We start from the raw sequence: 26,096 nt of genomic DNA, 5'->3' as shown, positions 1-26,096 counted from the left end.
GCACACGGTGTATGTGACGCCAGCCTTATAATTGAAAGCGATCAAAATATGCCATGTACCCCCAAATTTTATCAATAAAAACCCTAACTTATCCCACACAATACGAGCCCCCTTTCAGGTTTGTGATCAAGTGTCATGTTCACTTTAACTCCTTCTCAACATTTTCTATACATGTACAGTCCAATTCGGGAGCGGGTGTATGATGTTGGCTCACAGGCTGAGCCCGCGCTATAACTGGTACATAACTCACTCTTCCGGGTATAGTGTGGCCGCAGTACAATTGTAGAGATCGTCCAGTCTTCTGCTAGCATTCTGCAGTCACTCTGCGAGACTACAGACATCAGAATCCTCACAGCATATGATTAATATCCAGTACTTAGATACTGATGACGTATCCTTATCCTTGAAGTTATCTATGTTACATGGTTTGGGGTCTGAGACCTGTCACTCCCATATTCAACTGTAAACAGATCTCTGCAGCCAGAGGTAAAGTAAAGCAGATCACTGCTCCGTATGCTGTGTAGGTATTCCTCTAAAAATATCCACGCTCATGTATTCTAAGTAAACAAAGAGATGGGGGCACCAAAGAGAATTTTTGAACAGGGCACCATTCAGCCTAAGGCTGGCCATGCTTGCACTTTTTCCAGACCTGAATCCCATAGAAAACCTATGGGATGAGCTTATTCACCATGTAGTGGCTAGTAACTCTGTACCGCACAACTTCAATGACCTTAGGGCCACCCTTCAAGAAGAGTGGGATGCCATACCTCAGCAAATAATAACTCTACTTGTGAACAGCATGAGACATTCTTGTCAAGCTGTAATTGATGCTCAAGGCCACATGACAAGTTATTGAGTCATTGACTTTTGGGGGGTATATCTGTAGCGCACCGGGGTCGAGGGGGTTAACCTGTCCCGTCACCGGGACGGTGGTGCAGATCCTCTGCGTCGTCATGGGGTGGCCTGACCTGGTTTCGTGACCCCTAGGTGTACAGAAAGGAGAGTGGAGGGTTTTAGGAAGGAAAGTCTTTAGATGATCATGACGCCACCTGTGGTAAGCAGCCAGAGAGTTGCCACTGCAAAATTCCTCTCCGGGGCAGGTGTTATGGCAGCTGGGATGGTGTCGCTCCCCACAGGCGGAGCAGGCCCCGGATAGATGACATGGGCAGTAGTCCACAAAAGCGCCGACGCACGAAGCACCGGTAAAGACAGAGACGACACAGGGGGCTGCGGTTCTAAGCTCTTTTTTCTCACAGTTCTTAGGATGCCCCGGAGGTGCCGCTCTCCGCCGCGATGGGCCTCAGACGGTCCCGAGTAAATCAGAAGCAAACACCAGTGTCTGTGGAGTGTGAGACCTCCTTTCCCTGTGCTTGGTTGTGTATCCCGGTGGCTTGAAGTGGCTTGGGGACCCCAATGTCTCTGTAAAACTTTAAGTGTCCCATCCCATATGCTGGTGGCGTGGATCCTCGCTGTGGGGCCTGGCTGCAATCCCAACCCCAGATCCTGTGTCACTGTGATCTGGGAAAATGGGTAGTGGGCGATGGGACTTGAAATTCCCATCCCCTGCAGATTTTGGCAGACAACATAGAGTATAATCTGCCCTAGGGCTTCTGCACCCTGTCAGCGCTGGCACTGTGGGAACGGTTAGGCTCGAACTCAAGCTAACATGTTTTCTCTGTCTCACTATCTCCATCGGCTGCCTCTCGCCCTCTTCCAGTCTGGCCGGTTCCTGCAGGAGAAGCTCCCCAAGCAACACTCTCTCCTGCGACCATGTTTTTCAGCGTCTCAGTCTTTTCTGACTAGAAACTGGTTGTGTGTTTCACTCCCTCACTCAGTGCCCCCCACTCTTGGGATGACTCTTAGTGGCTGTTGCCCGGGTAACCTAGAATTCCCCAGACTTGTCTAACTTCCTGTGTAAGTGGTGACTCATAGCTAGATGCTTTGTGTAAGTGAAACAAACACCAGTGATTCATCACCTTCATCACCCAAGTCCAAGCATTAAACCCCAAATGAAATGCAATGCCCTGTGGAGACTGAGCCTCAGGGGCGCCACATATCCACCACTGTTGTTGACTTTTGTTTCAAGAAATTGTTTGAGATGATGAAATCACCATTGCATGCTTCTTCTTAAATGCCCTACTTTCATGATAAAATGTCACTGTAGCGTGAACTTTTTACGTATCCCATAAATTTCACATGAAAGCCAAATATCGCTAGGTTTTTGTGACTAGTATATGTATGGAAATTACCTAAATTGGTTTACAATAAATTAGCATAAATTGGAATCAGTTTTTTTTAATATGCCTCCTGATGATATTAATAAAAAACAGATCATGATGAATTCCATCTAACAATAAAAAACATGGAGTACTGAAGCATGTGTCATAATTAGCTGGAACATAGATGCATGTTTGGCTGTAGGACACACGTTCCACGTTCCAAGTCATTCAAGTTGTTTTCTTCTTTTAGAAAAAAAAAGAAAGAAAAACTGGGGCAAGTATTGCATCTTCATAACAGTGCCCTCAGCACAAAAAAGTCAGGACAAGTTAGGAAGGAATGCGGATATGGCACTGAATGCCAGTCTCTGGTCTCCTCTTGCAGAACTTTTTACCAGCAATTGTAGTTTGGCACAAACAGCAACTCTGTCAAGATAGATATAAGAATGAAGGAAGGGCGTACAGGGAACTGATCAGTAATATCACATCATGTGTTGTTCTATCCTTACCACAGTTCTCTTACCACTGCTTGAAAAGAACAAGTATCTGCAGCAGAGGTGAGTGTGGCGTGTGCAGATATTAGTGTGTGTGTTCATTATGGATGTATTGTTTTAATGTGTATGTGTTATATGTTTGTTCATATGTCACATGTGTGAGATATATATACGGTGTATATATATATATATACAGTTAGGTCTAGAAATATTTGGACAGTGACACAATTTTCGCGAGTTGGGCTCTGCATGCCACCACATTGGATTTGAAATGAAATCTCTACAACAGAATTCAAGTGCAGATTGTAACGTTTAATTTGAAGGTTTGAACAAAAATATCTGATAGAAATTGTAGGAATTGTACACATTTCTTTACAAACACTCCACATTTTAGGAGGTCAAAAGTAATTGGACAAATAAACCAAACCCAAACAAAATATTTTTGTTTTCAATATTTTGTTGCGAATCCTTTGGAGGCAATCACTGCCTTTGGCTGTATGCTTGGGGTCATTGTCCATCTGTACTATGAAGCGCCGTCCGATCAACTTTGCGGCATTTGGCTGAATCTGGGCTGAAAGTATATCCCGGTACACTTCAGAATTCATCCGGCTACTCTTGTCTGCTGTTATGTCATCAATAAACACAAGTGACCCAGTGCCATTGAAAGCCATGCATGCCCATGCCATCACGTTGCCTCCACCATGTTTTACAGAGGATGTGGTGTGCCTTTGATCATATGCCGTTCCCTTTCTTCTCCAAACTTTTTTCTTCCCATCATTCTGGTACAGGTTGATCTTTGTCTCATCTGTCCATAGAATACTTTTCCAGAACTGAGCTGGCTTCATGAGGTGTTTTTCAGCAAATTTAACTCTGGCCTGTCTATTTTTGGAATTGATGAATGGTTTGCATCTAGATGTGAACCCTTTGTATTTACTTTCATGGAGTCTTCTCTTTACTATTGACTTAGAGACAGATACACCTACTTCACTGAGAGTGTTCTGGACTTCAGTTGATGTTGTGAACGGGTTCTTCTTCACCAAAGAAAGTATGCGGCGATCATCCACCACTGTTGTCATCCGTGGACGCCCAGGCCTTTTTGAGTTCCCAAGCTCACCGGTCAATTCCTTTTTTCTCAGAATGTACCCGACTGTTGATTTTGCTACTCCAAGCATGTCTGCTATCTCTCTGATGGATTTTTTCTTTTTTTTCAGCCTCAGGATGTTCTGCTTCACCTCAATTGAGAGTTCCTTAGACCGCATGTTGTCTGGTCACAGCAACAGCTTCCAAATGCAAAACCACACACCTGTAATCAACCCCAGACCTTTTAACTACTTCATTGATTACAGGTCAACGAGGGAGACACCTTCAGAGTTAATTGCAGCCCTTAGAGTCCCTTGTCCAATTACTTTTGGTCCCTTTAAAAACAGGAGGCTATGCATTACAGAGCTATGATTCCTAAACCCTTTCTCCGATTTGGATGTGAAAACTCTCATATTGCAGCTGGGAGTGTGCACTTTCAGCCCATATTATATATATAATTGTACTTCTGAACATGTTTTTGTAAACAGCTAAAATAACAAAACTTGTGTCACTGTCCAAATATTTCTGGACCTAACTATATATATATATATATATATATATATATATATATATATATATAAATATATATATATATATATATATACAGCTCTGGCAAAAATTAGGAGACCACTGCAAAATTGTCAGTTTTTCTGATTTTTCTTTTTATAAGTATATTTTTGAATAAAATTTAAATTGTTCTTTTATTCTATAAACTACTGACAACATGTCTCAAGTTTCCAAGCAATAAATTTTGTATTTATTTTCTGAAAATGAGACATGGTCAATATAACAAAAAAATGCATTGCTTTCAGACCTCAAATAATGTAAGGAACACAAGTTCATAATCGTTTAGAAACAACAATACTAATTGTTCAGAAATCAATATTTTGTGGAATAACCACGATTTTTAATCACAGCTTTCATGAGTCTTGGCATGCTTTTCACCAGTCTTTCACACTGCTTTTGGGTGACCTTATGCTACTCCTGGTGCAAAAATGTAAGCAGTTGCTCTTTGTTTGATGGCTTGTGACTATCCATCTTCCTCTTGATTGCATTTCAAAGGTTTTCAATGGGGTTCAGGTCTGGAGATTGGGCTGGCCATGACAGGGTTTTGATGTGGTGGTCCTTCATCCACACATTAATTGACCTAGCTGTGTGGCATGGCGCATTGTCCTGCTGGACCAGTCCTCAGAGTTTAAGAACATTGCCTGAGCAGAAGGAAGCAACTGTTTTTCCAGGATAATCTTTTATGCGGCTTAATTCATACGTCCTTCACAAAGTTTAATCTGCCCAATTGGACCATAGAGGACTGGAGTAAGGTAATCTTCTCTGATTAATCTAATTTTCAGCTTTGCCCAACACCTGGTCATCTAATGGTTAGGCGGAGACCTGGAGAAGCGTTCAAGCCACAGTGTCTTGCACCCACTTTGAAATTTGGTGGAGGATCAGTGATGATCTGGGGATGCTTCAGCAAAGCTGAAATTGGGCAGATTAAACTTTGCGAAGGATGTATGAATTAAGCTGCATACAAGGTTATTCTGGAAAAACAGTTTCTTCCTTTTGCTCAGGCAATGTTCCCCAACTCTGAGGACTGTTTTTTCCAGCAAGACAATGCACCATGCCACACAGCTAGGTAAATCAATGTGTGGATGAAGGACCACCACATCAAAACTCTGTCATGGCCAGCGTAATCTCCAGAAATGAACACCCCTGAAAACCTTTGTAATGTAATTTAGGGGCACTTTGCACACTACAACATGCTTGCGATGCCGAGCGCGATAGTCCCCGCCCCCGTCGCAGCTGCGATATCATGGTGATAGCTGGCGTAGCGAACATTATCGCTACGGCAGCTTCACATGCACTCACCTGCCCTGCGACGTCGCTGTGGCCGGCGACCCGCCTCCTTATTAAGGGGGAGGGTCGTGCGGCGTTATAGCGACGTCACACGGCAGGCGGCCAATAGAAGCGAAGAGGCGGAGATGAGCGTGACGTAAACATCCCGCCCACCTCCTTCCTTCCGCATAGCTGGCGTGAGCCGCAGGATGCAGGTAGGAGATGTTCCTCACTCCTGCGGCTTCATACATAGCGATGTGTGATGCCGCTGGAACGAGGAACAACATCGTAACATCGGTCATTTCCAAATTATGGAAATGACCAACGCTACACCGATGATACGATTACGACGATTTTGCGCTCGTTAATCGTATCAAAAAGGCTTTACACACAACGATATCGCCTGCGATGCCGGATGTGCGTCACTTTCAATTTGACCCCACTGACATCGCACCTGCGATGTCGTAGTGTGCAAAGTGCCCTTAAGAGGAAGATGGATAGTCACAAGCCATCAAAGAAAAACTGCTTAAATGTTTGCACCAGGAGTCGCATAAGGTCACTCAAAAGCAGTGTGAAATACTGGTGAAAAGCATGCCAAGACGTATGAAAGCTATGATTAAAAATCATGGTTATTCCACAAAATATTGATTTCTGAACTTTTCCTGAGTTAAAACATTAGTATTGCTGTTTCTAAATGATTATTCACTTGTTTTCTTTGCATTATTTGAGGTCTGAAAGCAATGCATTTTTTTCTTATTTTGACAATTTCTCAATTTCAGAAAATAAATACAAAATTTATTGCTTGGAAATTCGGAGACATGTTGTCAGTAGTTTATAGAATACAAAAACTATTTACATTTCACTGAAAAATCTAATAAATAAAAGTGAGTGTATGTATGTATGTGAGTGTGTGTGTGTGTGTGTGTGTGTGAGTGTGTGTGTCCGCTAAAGGAATCCACACCGTCGCATTTACAATCACGAAATTGTGCACAGACACCCCATGTGACTCGGAACGTCATAGACTATATTTCAATGGGAAAATTAAATCCTGCGCTTTACAATTACTCTTAAAAAAAACGGCCTCCATTAAAGTCAATAGAGCTGCGAGCTATTAGGTTATTAATAGGCGCTGTGATTGGTTGCTATAGGAACAAAATAAATTGTTAGTATAAGAAGCTTATGTGTGAGGTAATAAAATGTCGGTGGGGAGACGGATAGAGAGACAGAAAGAGACAGAGAGAAAGGGACAGACAGTCAAAGAGATAGAGGCAGACAGACAGGGAAAGAGACAGGCAGACAGGGAAAGAGAGAAACAGAGAGCCAGACAGAGACCGACAGGGAAAGAGACAGGCAGACAATGAAACAGACAGACAGACAAGGAAAAAGACAGAGATAGGTAAATAGACAGGGAAAGAGACAGACGGGGAACGAGACAGACCTGGAACGAGACAGACCTGGAACGAGACAGACCTGGAACGAGACAGACCTGGAATGAGACAGACGGGGAAAGAGAGAGACGGGGAAAGAGACAGATGGTGGAAATAGATAGACGGTGAAAGAGACAGACCTGGAATGAGACAGATGGGGGGAAAGAGACAGATGGGGAAAGAGACAGACGGGGAAAAGACAGACGGGGAATGAGACAAACAGGGAACGAGACAGACCTGGAACAAGACAGACCTGGAACGAGACAGACCTGGAACAATACAGACGGGGAAAGAGACAGACGGGGAAAGAGACAGACGTGGAAAGAGACAGACGGGGAAAGAGACAGACGGGGAAAGAGACAGACCTGGAACGAGACAGACCTGGAACGAGACAGACCTGGAACGAGACAGACGGGGAAAGAGACAGATGGGGAAAGAGACAGACCTGGAACGAGACAGACCTGGAACGAGACAGACCTGGAACGAGACAGATGGGGAAAGAGACAGACCTGGAACGAGACAGACCAGGAATGAGACAGACGGGGAATGAGACAGACGGGGAATGAGACAGACGGGGAAAGAGACAGACGGGGAAAGAGACAGACTGGGAAAGAGACAGACTGGGAAAGAGACAGACGGGGAATGAGACAGACCTGGAACGACACAGATGTGGAACGAGACAGACCTGGAACGATACAGACCTGGAACGATACAGACCGGGAAAAGAGACAGACGGGGAAAGAGAGACGGGGAAAGAGACAGACCTGGAACGAGACAGATGAGGAACGAGACAGATGGAGAACAAGACAGACGGGGAACGAGACAGACGGGAAAGAGAAAGACCTGGAATGAGACAGACCTGCAAGGACAGAATTATGGGACTTCTGAAGTACCCGTAGACGAAGTGGGGGAGCGACAAACAGTTTACGGTCAGGAGTGGTTTCAGGGGCCTGGTCTTGGGCATCACGGATTTGTTCTATCAAATCTATGGATACCGATGATACCACAATGCCCTTACCTAAAATAGGGACTGGCTCGATGTTTTCTGACTGAGAGGGACAGAAGCTACGGGAAAGTGAATCAGCTCTCGTGTTCTTGGTACCAGGCCGAAACGTCACCACGAAATCAAATCTGGAGAAGAACAATGCCCACCTGGAGTACAACGCGGACATGTTTTACATGTGACTTAGCATCAGGAGAATAAATCAGGATGTCATCCAGATAGACCACCACATATTGACCACAGATATCCCTGAAAATGTCATTGACAAAGGTCTGAAAGACCGCCGGCGCATTACTTAACCCAAATGGCATTACCAAGTATTCATAGTGTCCCTCTGGAGTATTGAATGCTGTTTTCCACTCATCCCCTTCTCTGATGCGGATTAGGTTATATGCACCCCTGAGATCCAGCTTTGTGAAGTACCGGGCTCCTGTGAGCTGGTTAAAGAGATCGGGGATCAGTGGCAGAGGGTACAGATTCTTTACGGTAATGGCATTAAGTTCCCGGTAGTCAATACAAGGTCTGAGGCCACCATCTTTTTTCTCCACAAAAAAGAATCCAGCGCCGACTGGTGACCTGGATGATCTAATAAACCCTCTCTGCAGACTATCTGCTATATAATCTTTCATGGCCTGACGTTCTGGACCAGAAAGATTATAAATCCTACCCTTGGGGAGTCGGGAATTGGGGACCAAATCTATGGGGCATTCATATTCTCTGTGTGGAGGTAATTTTTCAGAGTCAGAAACAGAGAACATGTCAGCAAAATCCCTGAATGCATGAGGTATAAGGACAGGTTCAGCTCTAGTCAGGTTAACAGATAATGACATACACGTCTCCTGACACTCAGGGCTCCAGTGCACAATCTCACCCTGGTGCCAGTCTATGACGGGGTTATGTTGCGCAGCCATGGCATGCCCAATACCACTGCTGCTGTCAGGTTCTCAAGAACAAAAAATGACACTGATTCTACATGCAGAGCCCCCACAAGCGTGGAGATCTCTGTAGTTACAAGGTTAACCACACCCTGAGTGAGAGGGGTATTATCAATTGCAGAGATTTTAATGGGAGAGTTCAGTCTCAGCAAAGGCAAACGCAGCTCTCTTACTACATCAGAGTTTAAGAAATTAGCCGCAGACCCACAATGAATAAAAGCCTGTATCCACACAGCTTTTCCCTGGTGAGGCAATGAGACAGGTAACATTAACTTCATATGATCTGTAGGGAGTACCTGGGCACATGAGTGAATATCCTGGGGCTCAATCAGGTGCGGTTGCTGCTCTGGAGGCGATTGTCTCTGAGATCCAGGCTCTCCATGATGGTCTCCCCAACGTGATCTGCTCCCTTGATGTTGACGGGACTCTGGACATGATGAGGAAGGTGCTGCAGAAGCTTGGACCTGGGCAGACTGGAGCTCTTGCACCTGCTGTGCAAGTCCTTGAACCAAGCCAGACAGGGTCAGCACCTGGTCCATCACAGCTTGGAGAGGATCCATTTTTTTTTTTTTTTATCTGTGTTAGTGAGCCAGTGATAATGTAATGTCTGATAGGAGCCACAGACTCAGACTGGCTGTAAGGGGAATCTAGAGAAAAGCCACTCACAAAGCAGGACCCCAAGAACTCTGCAACCCTTTAACCCCTTTACAGGGATTTGGAATTACACAGAGCCTCAGAGATCGCTACCTGTGGTAGACTGTAGTCCGTGGTCGTCAGGTAGGGTCAAAATCCAGGAGATGCAAAACAGGAACAGAATCGTCAGGCAGGGGCGTAGTGAGGAGACAAAGCAGGGGTCAAATCCGGAACTGGCAGCAAGGTACAAAAATGACAGGCAGGAGGGTAGTCAAACAACAAGCAAAGGTCAGCGCACAGGAATCACAATACAAACAGCACATGAGCCAGGAGAACAGAACTATCACTGGCAGTGGTGATGTGACAGGAGGGGGAATAAGAAGGGTGTGGTGTCTTTCCATAGGCTGCAGGTGAATGTTGGCCACTTCAGCCAGGAGACACACGCCACCTACAGTCAGCCAGTGGTACTGCAGGTTCCAGGGAAACCCGGCCTAGTGGTTGAGCGGAGCCTGTGCGCCACAGAACCTCGGGCACCGACTCCTCTCCCATCACCAGTACTATCCATGGTGGGAACATGGCGTCGTCTGGCGAGCAGAAGCCGCAGGAGCGGACTCCGGTGGGGACGTGACAGTAGGATCGGATCTCAGAACAGGCCAGTTTCTACACAGGATACTCTGCATGGTCTGCCAGTTGCTGTTGTAAGTACCTATGAAATGAATAGGAAAATTGTTCTACTGCTGCTTAGGAGTGTAATTGAGCAGTTTTTTTGGCACGTAAATAACCCTTCTTGATGCAGCAGTTACTATAACCATGATCGCAGAAGCGGTCCATGAGGTCGGTAGACTGATTTTTAAAAGAATGGTCAGAGGAACAGATCCGCCTTGTCCTCAGAAACTGTCCAGTCGGGATGGCGTGTATTGTAGCTGGAGTGTGGGCAGAGGAAGCATGCAGCAGGGCATTGACAGAGGTGTATTTACGATACACATTAGTTTGGATAATAGATAAAAAAATCAACCTCGATGTTAATATCCAAAAAGTCAATGCACCTGCTGCTATGCTTATAAGTTAATTTGATGTTAAGATTATTGTTATTTAACTCTGCCATGAATACATCAAGCTGCTCCACAGTGCCCTGCCAAAAGAAAAGAACGTCATCAATATATCTGAGACAGCACTGCACATGGGAGCTGGCCCCCGACCCCCCATCACTGAATACCAACCTGGTTCAGGGCCCGTCACGTGCCAGGGATCGATAACACTATTGCTGATGCCTTATCGCGTTTTGAATTTCAGAAATTTCGGTTATTACACCCAGAAGCGGACAGCATTGGCCAGAAGTGTCCACAGTTCCTCTTGACGGTCCCGGAGGACAGTTGATGCCTTTGGTCCAGGCATCCCTAGCTCCATCTACGTGGCGTTCGTATGGTAAGGCTTGGAATGAATGGCTAAATATAGCACAACCGCTGCCTAGCCAGGTGTCTGCTTATTTTCTTAGCAATTCCAATGCGCGGTACATAGCGCATTTGCATAGTAATGGCGTGTCGAGTACAGTAGCGCAGCAGTGGCTCACAGGCATAGCCTTTCACTTTCGGGTTCGTGGATGAAAGGACGTTACCAAGACCTTCCTGTTCACGCAGGCCATTAAAGGCTGGAAGCGGAAGCGTCAGTGCACTGAAAGCAGAAGGTCCATTTCATTTGCCATCCTCTCAGGCATAATAAACCAGCTAGGCGACGTATGCGCCAATGACAGCGAGGTCCGCTTGTTCTCGGCGGCCTTCTCGCTTGCATTCTTCGGGGCTTTGAGAATCAGCGAATTAGTCAGCAGATCATCAGCTCGTCCCGGTGGTCTGCTCCGCGACGATGTTATAATTTGCAATTGTGGAGTACGGATTCGCATAAGGCGCTCCAAAACAGATCAGCTTGGCAGAGGAGTTTGGTTCCCTATTTTCCCGTTTCCAGGACCCCTATGTCCCATCCTTATCTTGCAGCGTTACGTAGAGTCTCGGGTTCCCAAAAAATTCTTTTTAGAGCACGCGGATGGATCCCCGCTCACGGCAACGCAGTTTTCAGCCTTGCTAAAAACGTCACTTTCCAGCCTGGGCTTACAGCCAGGGGATTATAGCACGCACTCCTTCCGCATAGGCGCAGCAACCGAGGCAGCAAGGGCCGGCTTCTCGAATGAGGAGATACAGCGGATAGGGCGGTGGAAATCAGACTGTTTCTTCCGCTATATCAGGCCAGACCTAATTTAACCTCCAATCCCTGCCAACCGCCAAATTTTCCACAAGTTTTAACCTCAAACCAGCCTCGGTAGTCGCTACACCTTTCCCCATCCCTAAAAAAAACAAACAAAAAAAAACTAATCATATTTAACCGTTCGGGCCTGTAGTTACCCGCCACCAGTTGTGCTCTGTCTTTCATGTCATAATACAAAAAAAAAAAAATAAAATAAAAAGAACCCACTCAATTCAGTTTATCCAAAGACCAACAAAGCGATGAAAACACTAATACAATGATGGACGCTGACACTATGATAACTATGCTGTGTACAGTTGCTAACAGCTTTTCTTCCTAGATCCGGCGAGACCTAGCATTTGGATCCTAGGTTACTCACACGTATTCTGGGCAGCACGGCGGGCCGAGTCGAGACCAGGTGGAAGCAAGCTGGGGTTTCATCACCTCAAGTTCCACTGGAGAGGAGTTCGGGGCATGGCCTGGACTCAGGTCTTGCCCGAGTTAGTCAGCTTAGCAAGAATAGCCACGGGCCCAGTAGTGCTAGTCTTCCACGCGGGTGGAAATGACCTAGTAAATGTGAGGATCCAAGATCTGCTCGCGGTCATGCAAACAGACCTGGATAGGTTCTGCAGCTTCTTTAGCAATGTAGTGGTGGTATGGTCCTGCATATTACCGAGATTGAGCTGGACAGGGGCAAGGAACATAGCAGCTGTGGAGAGGTCAAGGCGGCACGTGAATATGCGGATCGCCAAATCTATAGCGGCAGGAAGAGAGATAGTGCTGGGTCATGAGTTGCTGGAATCAGACATCAGCCGATTGGTGCTAGAGGATGGTTTTAGCCTCAATGACATAGGACTAGATATTTTCCTGTCGGACATCCAGGACGGGGTTGAGCGGGCCATGAGGGCCCTGTGTGGGGGTCGCAGCTCAGACGTAGGCCTTCGCCACTCCATGGCCGGTGGAAGAGGGTTTTGGTGAGAGCCAACCTGCCACGGGCGGCCGTAGGCATCGGGTCTCCTCCCTCAGGTTTAAGGCGGATTTGTGCCTGTGGTTAAAGCTGTGGCCAAAATATCAAGCAACCCCCTTTTTATATCAAAATTTAATGGTGTTACATGGATACGTTCAATAAAGTACAAAAGAAAGATATTCCATGTGTGGTCTCCTTCATTGCGCGGTGGGAAGGGGGAACCGGTGGGTCGGTCTCGGCAGTCTGCAGGGCACTGCGGCCGATGCCGCTGCCCCTGACTGCTGAGCCCCTCGCTATGTCCCCCATGGTCACCTCTCCCTCCTCCCCACTGTGCAATGCCCCCCACTGCCCCCCTTCCCTGCTGGGACCTCCTCCAGGGCATATAAACAGCTGCCAGAGTCCCTCCTTTCTCTTACCACAATCTGCCCTCAGGGTGAGCATCGCCCGCCCTCCCTCCCTTAAGAAGATTTTGCTACAAATTCGGAAGTCACAGAGGGATTTGGAGAGCCAACCTGCCACGGACGTCCGTAGGCATCGGGCCTCCTCCCTCAGGCTTAAGGCATGGGCCTGTGTTTAAAAGTTTTGTTTCAAGTGCAAAGTCACAGACGGTGGAAGAGGGTTTGGAGAGCCAACCTGCCACGGACGGCCGTAGGCATTGTGCCTCCTCCCTCAGGTTTAAGGCGGTTTTGTGCCTATGGTAAAGTTTATGTTTCAAGTTCAAAGTCACAGCATGTGGAAGAGGGATTTGGTGAGAGCCAACCTTCCACGGACGGTCGTAGGCATCGGGCCTCCTCCCTCAGGTTTAAGGCGGATTTGTGCCTGTGGTTAAAGCTGTGGCCAAAATATCAAGCAACCCCCTTTTTATATCAAAATTGAATGGTGTTACGTGGATACCTTCAATAAAGTAGAAAAGAAAGATATTCCATGTGTGGTCTCCTTCATTGCGCGGTGGGAAGGGGGAACCGGTGGGTGGGTCTCAGCAGTCAAGCCATAGCCAAAAATGTCTGCTATGGCTCACTTATAGAGAGCACAGAAGTGTTTAGCATAGGCAGTGCTCCAGTGTTTGGGAGAGTCAACGAGATATCTGTTGGCCAAATAGTCAGCAGAACCATCATTTGGACAAAAATTATTTAAAGGTTATAGGGTAAGCGTGTGGACGTTTTAGCCTCTATCAAGTTTTTGGATCTATTTGTTATGGTATGGAGAGCTTAAGATTCCCAGTAGCTGTGAACAGTAACTGAAACAATACCAACGGTTGGTTTAGGGATGGTGTGGGAATTAATAGCTAGATAGACACAGAAAAAGAGAAATTTGTTCGAATATATCAGTACAAACATTCCCTTTAGCCCCCTCAGTGATCACTAGGAGGCCATTGGTAGTTCTACATATGGCTATTTATGTTACACGTCGTGGCTCTCTTATTGCAAGGAATGAGGTGGTCCCCCATTCCTTGTCGGCCACGAGCCCTCCTGCTCAGCAGCACCAAAGGTCTGGGAGACTGCAGGAGTTGTCTTCTCAGAGACACAGCAGAAGGGTGACACCTAGTGGTTCTCCCCTTGCAAGGAATGGAGCAGTCTCCCATCCCTTGCCTGCCACGAGCTCTCCTGCTCAGCATCACGGAGGCTCTGGGAGGTTGTGCAGTGTGCAAAGAATAGATGCTCAGGGAAGCAGCAAGACTTCCCATGTCTCTGCACATTGTGAAACCGGGGATCCCGCCTTGATGACCCAGAGGCAGGAAGATGAGCATGTGCTCCACGTGACGTCTTCTGATTCGCTCACTGATATCACACGGCCCCATGACGAGGCTGGTGATGTGCTGAATCCTGACTGGCTGGGCCAGGACGTCACGAACCCTGATTGGGTCACGCCCGTCTCGCGCCCGCCCTTGGGTGGAGCTACACCTCCTTAAAAGCTCCCCCTGCCATCATGGCGGTGCGCGACTGTCCTTCTATGTTTGGATGTCTGGCAGCGTGCTGCCACGCCACTGCTTAGGCATTATTGTCTTTTGTGGGCTTTGCCCTTGCTGCTCAGGCAGCACCTAGTTTGCAGGTCTTGCCCCTGCCTTGCTGCTCCGGCAGTATCCCGTTTAGCAGGCTGTGTTCCTGTCCCAGGTGAGCTCCTCGAGTCTCTGTCGGACTCACTTGGTTTCTGAAGCACACGTGCGTGGGCACCTCTGTGCTGCCCCCGTGCCATATTCCTGTGACTCCCGCTGGCACACGTGTGTAGGCACCTCTGTGCGTCCCAGTGCAACAGGTACACCGTACGAGAAGCCCCGAGCCATACAACCCTCACGGGTTAGGGCGGACCGGTGTACATAGATTGTCTGTGATGTTCCAGATGATCACTAGCAGCAACCCGCTCACTCTTTCCTGACCATAGCAGCGGTCCCTTACACCGCACAGTGGACCTTGACCGGCGGAAGCTGTCCATTTCCCATCTTGGCACGCTTCCCCGGGTCCCCCTCGTAACAATTTAGATCAGGGGTCTCAAACTCAGCTGGGTGTATGGGCCGCACACAGAAAAAAAATAATTTGAGGGGCCGCATTCTTTTCAGGACAAAGTGACATTGGTAGTGGTACCATATATATATATATATATATATATATATATATATATAACGCACACATTTTTTTTGTAAGTAATACAGTTTTATTTACAATAAGCACTGCATAGTAATTTTGGCCAACATCTTGTAGTAATGTGCCCCATCCTGTTCCCCATTCTGTAAAAATGTGCGCATCCTTGCCCCCTTGTAGCAATGTGCCCCATGCAGGTCCCCTTCTTATAATAATGTGCCCCCATGCAGGTCCCCTTCTTGTATTAATGTGCCCCATGCATGTCTTCTTGTAGTAATCACACACACACACACACAGACACACACACACACACAAACCCTGTGCAGCCTCAGCTAACAGACACACACACAAACCCTGTGCAGCCTCAGCTAACAGACACACACACACACCCTGTGCAGCCTCAGCTAACAGACACACACACACACACCCTGTGCAGCCTCAGCTAACAGACACACACACACACACCCTGTGCAGCCTCAGCTAACAGACACACACACACACACCCTGTGCAGCCTCAGCTAACAGACACACACACACACACCCTGTGCAGCCTCAGCTAACACACACACACACACACCCTGTGCAGCCTCAGCTGACACACACACACCCTGTGCAGCCTCAGCTGACACACACACACACACACACCCTGTGCAGCCTCAGCTGACACACACACACACACACACACACACACACACACACACCCTGTGCAGCCTCAGCTGACACACACACACACACACACACACACCCTGTGCAGCCTCAGCTGACACACACACACACACACCCTGTGCAGCCTCAGCTGACACACACACACACACCCTGTGCAGCCTCAGCTAACAGACACACACACACACACACACCCTGTGCAGCCTCAGCTAACAGACACACACACACACACACAAACCCTGTGCAGCCTCAGCTAACAGACACACACACACACACCCTGTGCAGCCTCAGCTAACAGACACACACACACCCTGTGCAGCCTCAGCCAGCAGCAGAAACACACACACACACACACACACACCACACCCTGTGCAGCCTCAGCCAGCAGCAGAAACACACACACACACACACACACACACACACACCCTGTGCAGCCTCAGCCAGCAGCAGAAACACACACACACACACACACACACCCTGTGCAGCCTCAGCCAGCAGCAGAAACACACACTCACACACACACACACACACACACACACACACACACCCTGTGCACCCTCAGCTGACACACACACACACACACACACACACCCTGTGCAGGCTCAGCCAGCGGCAGAAACACACAAAAACATTCTGCTCACCTATCCTCCGTCGGCTCAGCAGCACGCAGGCATGTGGACCCGATAATGATCACAGCTCCTGCCTGTCACTGCTGAACTTTCTGCCGGTGCGTGCAGAGCAGTTCTCAATGCACAACAGCCACTGGCCCATCACAGGTAAGCATCTGAGGTCATATGGAGCAGGTGCTTGCCTCTGATTGGCAGGCGGCTGTTATTGTGTTCTGCAGCGAGAATTTTACTGTGCCCGGCAAAGGCAAAACTGGAAACTGAAATGGATAGCTGGAAGCTGCGGCCCCTGCACCGGTCGCCATCTTTACCGGGTCCACGGGCCAGCGGGCCGCAAGAAGCCACCTGAAGGGCCGCATGCGGCCCGCGGGCCGCGTGTTTGAGACCCCTGATTTAGATGTATAGCTGCGATTATAATCTGAGAACGGTTTCACCCCACTGAAACAGGAGCTGCTTGTACAATGTGACTTGCTATTCTGACTCCTAAAGCAGTCTTAAGAGAGGGTAATGGTCTGTATAATATTTGTATGCCTTACTACAACATATAGACATGGGTGGGCAACGGGGACCCAGTGCCGCTGCATGGTCTGTTTCCACTGAACAGTGCAGCTCCTTTCTCACTGACAGGACCCAGCTGCTTCTCTGCAGAGCGGGTGCCAGGCCCCTAGCCCTGCCGGGTCTGATCGCGGTTGCTATCTCTGCGACTGTGATCGTTATGCCCCTGGGGCTGTATTGAATATGTTTTCATAACTTATACATGTTGACCATTATATTGTTGTGGGTGAATTGTCGCGGGCGGAGGAGGGGACGCTGCGCTCTCCCACTGCTCGGGTCCGGCCACTGCTGCTGCGGCTGCTGCTCGGTGGTGGCTGGAGCTGTGGGCCAGATCCCGGGGACTCGAGCGGCGCTCCTCGCCCGTGAGTGAAAAGGGTGGGGATTGATTGTGGGAATTTGATATTGTCCGTGACGCCACCCACGGTTGTGGTGAGATTGGTGACACCACCGCTGCTCTGGACGGGGATCCCGGGAGCGATGACCGGGAGCAGCCTGGATGTTAGTTCTCCCCTCCGTGGGTAGGGGGTTGGTTGTCCCGGGGCCCGGTGATGGGGTAGGGATGGATGGCAGGCGGGTTACGGGGCCTGGCGAGGTGCGGGGGCAGCGCTGTGCCGCACGGCACGGTGGTACTCACTCAGCCAATGATGTACACAGAGTCTCCGGTAAAACAAATGGCTGGATGGACGGTTCCCACAGACGGCTGCGGTGTTTCTCCTCCCGGCAGGTTGATGGTGACTGCCTTTTCCCTGCACCTGTGTAGTGTGTACGGTTCCAATGGGTTCCCACCGGTAACCCGCTCCCCAGCTTGGATGGGTGCTGAAGGAGCCCCTTGTGCCCGCAGGCTCTGGCCCTGGGAACTTTAGCCTTGGCGGTGACTGTGTTTCCCTCTCTCGGTTGGACTGTTGCCTTCTGTCGGGACTTGGCTGCTGGGAAACCCAGGAGGTTCCCTTCGCTAACGGATTTGACAAATTCACGGCGACTCCTAGCCTTGTCGGTTTCCGTAAGCCCCTGCCGGATGGTGCTGGCTTCTCTTTGCGTACCGGTCCGGTACCGCCGGGCCACCGCCCGTCCACGGTCCTTACGGCTAGCTCCAATAGGCCTCTCCTGCAGACGGTCACCACCGTCGGCCAACCTTGCTGTTCCGTCCGGGCCACACACCCGGACCACTTTCTGTCTGCTCCTCTACCACTTTCCTTCCTCTCACTTTTACTTCCAAAACTCAACTCTCTACTTTTCCCGCCTCCAGGACTGTGTACTCCTCGGTGGGTGGGACCAACCGCCTGGCCCACCCCCTGGTGTGAACATCAGCCCCTGGAGGAAGGCAACAAGGGTTTTTGTCTGACTGTGGTGTGCCTGACCGGGAGTGTGGGGTGTGTTGGTGTTGTGCTTGTGACGTCCTGGCTTGCCCAGGGCGCCACAGAATTACAGCTGGAAATCCTCATGTTAATGCATATGGAATTATGTGGATATACTGTATCTGTGGTTGTGCAGAACCTGTAGTGTTGCTTGGTGACTAAACAAAAAATGGCAAGAAAAAACAATTAGAAGTGCACAGCCATAGTTTATACGGTAAATTTATCAGAAATAGGGGGGGGTGCACCTGTCAAGCAAAACCAACTATATCAATCACAAGAAAAACGCTTGACCAAAAGGCACTCACTCCAGAATTAGAATATTATAATACAATTTTTATTTGTGTATCAAAAGGTTTAAAAACACACATACAAAATACAACACAGTGCAGACATATTAAAAAACACCAAGGACAATAATAATGAGACCCAATCCAGATTAAGTCCTCTCAAAGATAAATAGATAAATATTGTACCAGAATCACCATAGATAGTTCAAAATGTATAACAATACAGATAATGAATCAGAGATATAACCATCTTATAAATAGGTATACATTGAGACAGACATTCTATCTTACAAGCAGCATTGTGACCAAATAGTCAAAACAGCAACTGCAATGCCTCATAGGCAGAAAATCCCTATCATGGTGATTCCCTATCTGAAAATAGAGGTGGAGAACCTGGCCCAACGCGTGTCGCTAAACAAAAAATGGCAACATGATTAAGTTGTCATTGCTTTTCATAGGTAACAAATGAAAATGCGGTTTTATTACCGTTCATGTGTGACTTAGGCTACTTTCACACATCCGGTTTGAGCTGTGCGGCTCAATCCGGCTGTGAAACCTATGCAACGGATGCGGCGAAAACACCACATCCTTTGCATAAGTTTTTACATGCGGCCGGTCCGTTTTTTTCCGGTTGCGGCACGCTACTGAGCATGCGCAGTGGAAGAAACCGCATGCGGCGGCCGGATGCGTTTTTTTCCGCATCGCGCCGCATCCGGCGTCCATAGGCATGCATTGAAAAATGCGCCGCAGCGGCCGGATGCGGCGCAATGCGTTTTTTTTTGCCGGAGCAAAAAACGTTGCAGGCAACGTTCCATCCGGCCGCGGAATCGGCTAAATCTGCCGCATGCGGCAAAAACCGGACCGAACGCAGGCCCATGCGGCACAATACGGCACTAATGTAAGTCTATGCAAAAAAACCCGCAACCGGCGGCAAAAAAAACGGTTGCGGTTTTTCTGCAGAGCGCCGTATTGTGCCGCAGAGCAAAAACCGGATGTGTGAAAGTAGCCTTAGGGGGGCTTTACATGTTGCGACATCGCTTCCGAAATATCGTCGGGGTCACGGTTGTTGTGACGCACATCCGGCGCCGGTAACGACATCGCAACGGGAAAATCCTAGATGCGCCGATAAACGATCGCAAAAGCATTGAAAATCGGTGATCTGTGTAGTATCGTTTAATTTCATAATGTCGGGTCGACCTCAGGTACGATGTTGTTTGTCGCTCCTGCGGCAGCATACATCGCTGTGTGTAAACCCGAAGGAGCGACAAACATCTCCTTACCTGCGCCCCGACGGCAATGCGGAAGGGAGAAGGCGGGCGGGATGTTATGTCCCGCTCATCTCCGCCCCTCCGCTTCTATTGGCCAGCCGATTAGTGACGTCGCGGTGACGTCGTTGTGACGCCGAACGCACCTCCCCCTTGAAGGAGGGATAGTTCGGCAGTCACAGTGACGTCGCCGAGCAGGTATGTGCATGTGAAGCTGCCGTAGCGATAATGTTCGCTACGGCAGCAATCACCACATTTCGCATGTGCGACGGGAGCGGGTACTATCGCGCTCGGCATCGGTAGCCGATGCTAGCGATGTCGCAGCGTGTAAAGTACCCCTTCATGTTGCATGCAGCAGAAACCTAATAAATTATGAGCCTGAATTAAGTTTATCAATATAACTAGAAATAATGTAGTTGTTATTGCACAGTGTGCATTGCTCTTTGCATCTCTATATTGATTTAATCTGCTTTACTTTTTTTTTTTTTTTACCTATTAGTCTCAAACACCTGGTCCACTATCCTACTGCATGAACCTCCAAACCCCGTCATCTGCACCTGGCCATGTAAAAATACCATGCATTGTTCAGCAATTTCTGATATTCTGGAACTAACCATTATCTTTAATACTCATATTAAGCAGATTCTAGGTACATTTTATACACATATACTATACTATATGTACAAAAGTATTGGGACATGTAAATATTACACCTAAAGTAATTTTTATGATATCCCATTCTAAATCCATAGGCATTAAAATGGAGTTCACTTTCTACAAGATTTTGGAGTGTGTCCGTGAAAATTTTTACCCAATAATCCAGAAGATCATGATTTGTGAGGTCAAACACTGATGTTGTGCGAGAGGGCCTGACTCGAATTTTAAAGGTCTTGGTCAGGAGTAGAGTTGAGCGTGGTTCGAGGTTCGCCAGTTCGAGGTTCGAGTGATTTTGGGGGGTGTTCTAGATAGAACTAGAACTCAAGCTTTTTGCTAAAAGTTCGGCAGCTCGAGTTACGTTCGAGAACGGTTCTATCAGCAAAAAGCCTAGCTAATTACTAGCTGGCTTTTCACTGTAATAGTGTGAGTCACTCTGGGATTTACACTATTATCAAATTTCAGCGTATAGTGTGCGGGGGGGACGGGTTTTAGATCTGTAGTGCTGAGAAAATGCCGATCGCCATTTTTTTTTTTTCTAAGCACGCGTGTAGTGGGGCGGGCCAGCATGTCAGCCAATCCCAGACACACATACGGCTAAGTGGACTTTTTGCCTGAGAAACAAGGGCATGTGTCAAAGGCTGTGAATGTCACATGTCCTTGCATTATAAATACGGCCATTTTCCCTCAGGACGCCATTATCTGCCTTCTGCGTCTGGGTGACAGTCACCGCTCACGCAGCTCCTGTCACCGGTCCTGCTGTGTACGCTATACACACAGCGCTCTACAGATTAGGGACAGAAGTTTATTTCAGCCGTTTTGAGGGCTCATTTCCTCAGGCTCAGAGCCATAGGTGACAGTCAGGTGCGTGGAAACGCTGTATACAGCTTCAGATAACAGCGTCTGTGTACCTAAGCTCAGGGAATTCCTTGCTGCATTTCACCATTAGGAGGGATAGAAAGTGAGGCTTCCTTTCCTCTACACTGACCCACAACCCGGCCACTGTACCCTCCTGCCCACTTTTGCAAAGCCATTTTACTAGCAAAGAGTGCTGCCAGCTAGTGCCATCCACAAAGTGTCTGATAGACTACATTAGGGTCCCATTTGTGCCAAGCAAGTTTCACCACCTCAGCATTGTACCCTCATGCTCATTTTTACTAAGCTATTATAATAGCAAACACTGCTGAAACTTAGTGGCATCCAAAAAGTGGCTGCTGTACTCCATTGGTGTCCCACTGGTGCCAAGCAATTTCCAGCACATCTGCATTCCACCCTCCTGCACATTTTTACTAAGCTATTATAATAGCAAACACTGCTGAAACTTAGAAGTGGCTGCTGTACTCCATTAGTGTCCCACTGGTGCCAAACAATTTTCAGCACCTCAGCATTTTACCCTCCTGCACATTTTTACTAAGCTATTATAATAGCAAACACTGCTGAAACTTAGTGCCATCCAAAGAGTTGCTGCTGTACTCCATTAGTGTCCCACAAGTGCCAAGCAAGTCCCACCACCTCTGCATTTTACCCTCATGCACATTTTGCTACGCTAATTTTATAGCAAACTCAGGGAATTCCTTGCTGCATTTCATCATTAGGAGGGATAGAAAGTGAGGCTTTCTTTACTGTCCTGGTACCCACAGAACACGGCCACTGTAGCCACCTGCCCACTTTTGCCACGCTATTTAATTTTCCCAAAGGGCTGACTCTTTTTCTGCCATCCTAAAATTGTCTGGAATACTAAGTTAGTGTTCCTTTGCTGCCAAGCAAGGTACAACACATGTGCATTCTACACTCCTTTCCATTTCTGGAACGCAATTATTAACTGCAGGTAGTCCAGCCAATCTGTGATGAAGGTGCAGGCGTGGATATAATGTTGCCTCACATCCAATGGTGGTTCTCTCGATGTCTGACAGCTCAACAATACCATCTGTTTACACTTCCAAAACAAGTGACAACCTGCCAATCACACTCCCGCTTATGGGTAAAGGGGTGGAAGTTCAGTGTGAAAAAGCATGTGTGACTGCTGTCCCCACAGTCACAGAGGGTGAAGAGCACGCAGATGCACTTGATGGGGCAGGCGGTGGTTGCACAGGCACGCTAGGCCGCATTGTAGCACAGTGAAATTCCCATTGCGACTTATGCTTCATTTTAAGTCGTGTACAGTGTGGGCTCCCCAGTATGCAGCAAAACCACGCAACAGGAAAAGGACTCTAGGCAGTTGGGTTGATAAATGATTGTTTAACTTTCCCAAAACAAACAATAAGAACCATGCATAAAATTGGAATAATAGAACAATCTATTCTGTTGCTTGCTACCTGCTAATCCGTCTGCGTAGCAGCAGTAATTGTGTGTTTGTGCGTGTGTGTGTGTGTATGTGCGAACACGACTTAAAGCTGGGGTCACACTAAACGACAGCGACAACGACGTCGCTGTTACGTCACCATTTTCTGTGACGTAGCAGCGACCTTGTAAGTCGCTGTGATGATCACTGCTTAGCTGTCAAACACAGCAGCCGAAGCAGCGATCATAACGACACGCGTCGCTGTGCTGCAACATGTGCAGAGAGCAGGGAGCCGCGCACACTGAGCGCTGGCTCCTTGCTCTCCTAGCTACAGTACACAGTGGGTTAATTAACCCGATGTGTACTGCAGCTACATGTCACAGTGCAGAGAGCAGGGAGCCGCGCACACTGCTTAGCGCTGGCTCCTTGCTCTCCTAGCTACAGTACACATCGGGTTAATTACACGATGTGTACTACAGCTACATGTGCAGAGAGCAGGAGCCAGCGCTGGCAGCGTGAGAGCGGCGGAGGCTGGTAATGAAGGTAAATATAGGGTAGCCACCTTGGTTACCCGATGTTTACCTTGGTTACAGCTTACCGCAGCTGCCAGATGCTGACTCCTGCTCCTTGCTCGCTTCATTTGGTCGCTCTCTCGCTGTCACACACAGCGATCTGTGCGTCACAGCGGGAGAGCGACGACCAAAAAATTAAGCTGGACATTCAGCAACGAGCGGCGACCTCACAGCAGGGGCCAGCTCGTTGCTGGATGTCACACACAGCGACAGTGACGGGACGTCGCTGCAACGTCACAGAAAATGGTGACGTAGAAGCGACGTCGTTGTCGCTGTGTGTGACACCACCTTTACAGTGGCGCATCACAAGAGCTTCCAAGTTATCTACCTAAACATAGACAAAACACATTACCCCCCTGAATATCCTTGTTAGCTGAAGCCTCACAGATAAGGCAGATGATAACAGTGTGAATGCAAACCACACAGCTCTGCAATACAGTCATGGAAATCTTGAAAAGCAACAGTCAATGCAAACATGTGTCGCTCTTCCTCTATGATTTAAACTGTACGTGACAATTTGACAGTGCAGAGGCAGCAAGTCTTATTGTCTATATAGTCGGCCTACCCAAAACAGATATGTGTTTTGATAATAAAACAAAGTGTTGCGTGCACACATTACTGTCTGGGCACAGCCTACCGTACCCAGGTACTGTGATGTCCAGTTGCCAGAAATACAGACTTTACGCTCCTCTCACGGTAAACAGTATAGACAGCACCATAAGAATGTTGGTCTGTGGCACAGGATGCTGCTCACTGGCGTTACGGTGCTCCTCATCAAAGTACAACACGACTTCCCTCACAATTGAACAAAGTGTTTCCACGGTGGCTTCTTGCTGTAACACACAGCTTTAGCTTTTCCTTCTGTTCATAGACAGCATCTCCAAGTCCACACCTGAAGACCAATTTGCTATTGCTATAGTGACCAAACAGACAAAGGCAGATCCAAAAAAACATTAGCCCCTTGTGTGTAGTCTGCAACAATGCATGCAATGAACGGCAAATAAGCATGTTGCATTGACAGTGGCTAAAGCGGAGCAATACACTTTCACGCTATCAATTCATATCCATGTGACACTTCATGGAGGAAGTACTCAAAGGTGTGAGTTTTTGCCTTCTACTTAGAGATTGTTGACAAATCTTACAGATTCCATGACTTGGGTGATTCTTTGCGATGTCCAAAAAGTCCCAGGCTAGGCAAGGCTTACAGCCCATGCGACCTGCATAGCCAACACGACTTCTGCTCAGAGGCAAAGTTGTGGCCCAGGATTCAGTTGTTGACGTGCTTCCAGTACTTTGTCTCTGTCCAGGAAGACGCAACGTAACCTCGTCGTCAGTAGCATCCTCCTCCACCTCCTCTGCTGACCTCATCGACTGGCTGACTTTGGTTTGACAGTAAGTGTGGTCTCCAACCTCATCAATCACCCTGTGTGTTTTCATTCCCCTCGTCCTGAGTCCTCCGAGACAACCCCTTCCTGCCCTGACCGAATAGTAAAGTTGTCGTTCCAATCAGGTATCTGTGTCTCCTCATCATGTTCCCCATTGTCTCCACCAGGAGGATTTACTGTTTGGAAATGAGGGTGTAGATTAGGCTCAGCACCTTCTTCATCGGGGCCTGGATCCGACTCACAAAGCTTCTGGCCATCGGTGCAGATCATTTCCCCTGTCTCCTGGAACTCGCTGCCTCAACACGTCAGATTATCTGCTACACCCGCAAGCTTCAAACGGAATCTGAAAACTCATCTGTTCAGAAATGACTATAACCTTCAATGACACCACCACCGTGCGTACCTGACGCCCAACCTAAACCACACCTACTGTCTCCTCCCCAAAATCCTTTAGAATGTAATCCCACAAGGGCAGGGCCCTCTTCCCTCTGTACCAGTCTGTTTATTTTTACTTGTATATGTATTCTGTATGTAACCCCCTTATCATGTACAGCACCATGTAATCAGTGGTGCTCTATAAATAAATAATAATAATAATAATAATAATTTCCTTCTCTGTACTCACTGCAGCTTTGAAACACACCTCTGATTACCAGGATATAGTTGGTCTGAACAGCTCTGCAGACTCAACCATCTCTGTTACCCCATATTCAGCAGGGCTGGTGGAAACTTGAGAGCTGTTAGGAAGCAAGTGCGATTGGGTTGACACCACAGAGGAATGGAGTATTTGGGATCTTGAACTTGAGGTGGAGAGGCCACTTTATGGAACACTTGAGATCCATTGAAGCAGCTGCTGTTTTGGTGCCTCATCTACATTTGTTAGCAATGGTCGTGTCCATGAAAAAAGGGATCATATCAGATTATCCATGGGAAGAAGTACACCTGTTCTTTTGGCTGGTATTTGTTGTTACGTAACGGTGCCGCCTTAAACCAAGCAGCCTGCTGCGGTTCCAGTTGCGCCCAGGCGTCAGCTGCTATTTAGGGCTGTGCCTCG

The 26,096-nt window shown here is 48.0% G+C and overlaps 1 long non-coding RNA gene across 1 annotated transcript; it reads left to right on the top strand.

The window, feature by feature from the left end:
* Positions 1–2,704: 2,704 nt before the first annotated feature.
* On the top strand, positions 2,705–25,592 carry LOC142295352 (uncharacterized). Its single transcript, XR_012751432.1, has 3 exons — positions 2,705–2,773; positions 10,915–11,046; positions 25,210–25,592. It is a non-coding gene; the product is annotated as an uncharacterized LOC142295352 (long non-coding RNA).
* Positions 25,593–26,096: the final 504 nt, after the last annotated feature.

This window comes from Anomaloglossus baeobatrachus, chromosome 3, assembly GCF_048569485.1.
Source record: "Anomaloglossus baeobatrachus isolate aAnoBae1 chromosome 3, aAnoBae1.hap1, whole genome shotgun sequence".
Taxonomy (NCBI): Eukaryota; Metazoa; Chordata; class Amphibia; order Anura; family Aromobatidae; genus Anomaloglossus; species Anomaloglossus baeobatrachus.
Note: the sequence above shows the minus strand (reverse complement) of the source record. Positions and strands in the feature narration are given on the sequence as shown.